Here is a 2,309-nt window from a genome sequence, read left to right on the forward strand (position 1 = left end):
CCGGTGTCAGGAAAAAATGCCCCTCCGCAGGAGTACCCCTTTTATTGTGGATAAATGTAAAGTTATGCACTTGAGCTGTAGTAATAATAAGTACATTGAAGTGCTTAATAATAAAACACTGGGTAAAACTGCTTCCGAAAAGGACCTGGGGGTATTGGTGGACAGTAAACTCAACTTTAGTGATCAGTGCTAGGCAGCGGCTGCCAAGTCTAGTAAAATCATGGGATGCATCAAAAGAGGTATAGATGCTAAAGATGAGAACATAGGGGGAGACTTATCAAACTGGTGTAAAGTAGAATTGTCTTAGTTGCCCCTAGCAACCAATCAGATTCCACCTTTCATTCCTAACAGGTTCTTTAAAAATGAAAGGTGGAATCTGATTCTACTTTACACCAGTTTGATAAATCTCAATACAGTGTACAGTTTTGGGCACCGCTATATAAGAAGGACACAGCTGAACTGGAGCGGGTGCAGAGGAGGCCAACAAAGGTCATTAAGGATTGCAGTACTAAGATAGATTATCAAGCTTGGGGATATACATTTTAGAAAAAAGATGTCTTAGGGGCGATTTGATCACAAAGTACAAATATATGAATGGACAGTACAGAGATCTTTGTAGTGATCTTTTACTCCTAGTCCTGTAACCATGACAAAGGGGCATTCTCTACATCTCGAGGGGAAAAGGTTTCACCACCAGCACAGATGGGGATTCTTTACTGTAAGAGCAGTGAGACTATGGAACTCTATGCCACATGATGTTGTCATGCCTAATTAAATAAGTTCAAGGGAGGCCTGGATGCTTTTCTTGAAAAATATAACAGTACAAGTTATGGGCACTATATTACATGTGATAGGACATTGATTCAGGGATTATTCTGATTATCATTGGAGTTGGGAGGGAATTTTTCTCCCTGTGATGGGGCAATTGTCATCTGCCTTATAAGGTTTTATTGCCTTCCTCTGCATCAACACAGTAGGGTTTCTGTAGGTTGAACTTGATGGACTCTTTTTTTTAACTTTATTAACTATGTTACTATGTTGTATTGGTCTATTTCACCACCAAGACATGCTCAGCTGCCAGCTGTACCATATAGTGTGCCACCCACACTCCTCTAGCAGCCACATGGAGCCCCTTGTATAGTAACAGTCAGTCTATCTTCATTTGAATTTCCACTAACCCGCACCGGGCTAATTTTTTCTTTTAATTTTTTCCTCCTCGTGTTTAAAAGGCCATAGCACTTGCACTTTTTCACCTAGAGACTCACATGAACCCTTATTTTTTGTGCCACTAATCGTACTCTGCCAGACTATGACAGACTTTTTTTTCCCATAAAATATGCTGCAAAACCAGAAAAAAGAAAATAAAAGCATTTTTATTTTATAATTTTTTCACATTATGGTAAAACTGACCAATCACAGCTCAGCTTTCAGCTCTGGTAAAATAAAATCTGAGCTGTGATTGGTTGCTGTGGGCAGTTTACACCAGGTGTATATTTACATTCCCCCATTATCATTGTTCCTCAAGATGTATAACTTTTATTTTATTTGATGGTTTTCAAAAAATTAAAACCTGTTTAAAAAACTAAATATTCCTTAAAATTGCTGTATGACTATGCTTATAAGATCTGTACTTTCTATCGGTACCTTTCTTGCACATATGCGACTTTTTTTTTGTTCACTTTTTATAACATATTTTCTAGATTTGATGTGACAAAAAAATCAGCAATTTTGCACTATGGCAGGTTTTTTTCAATTACGCCGTTTACCGTGCAAGATCAGGAATGTGATAATTTAATAGTTTGGGTGATTACAATCGTGGCAATACCAAATATGTTTATTCATTTATTTTTATTTATAAAATGGGAAAAGGGGTGTGAGTTAAATTTTTATTAGGGGAGGGTATTTTTTAATAATTAAAAAAAAAAACTTTTTTTTTTTTTAACACAGTATTTAGAATTATATAGATCAGTGTAGTATACATAATACAGCAATGATTCAAACAGTTACATCCTGGTTCATGAAGCGGTTAAAGGAGTCAACCAGCCTTTTTAAGGGTTGCTCTTTTTTTTTCAGCACGGTTCACAGCCCCAAGACACATCCATAACACGTGTCCACATTCTGGCTATGTTCACACAACGTAATTTTTCAGGAAAAGAATGGGCACTGATTGCAATGGAATCAGCGACCATTCTTTACTGCAGGGGCAGCAATGCAATGCCACCCGCTGTGTTCATACAGCTTATGTTAACGATATGCAACGGACGCTGTTAAACGTAGTGTGAACATACCCTCTCTGTGCATTTGTGGAT

The sequence above is a fragment of the Dendropsophus ebraccatus genome, chromosome 12, assembly GCF_027789765.1.
Source record: "Dendropsophus ebraccatus isolate aDenEbr1 chromosome 12, aDenEbr1.pat, whole genome shotgun sequence".
In the NCBI taxonomy this organism is placed as follows: domain Eukaryota; kingdom Metazoa; phylum Chordata; class Amphibia; order Anura; family Hylidae; genus Dendropsophus; species Dendropsophus ebraccatus.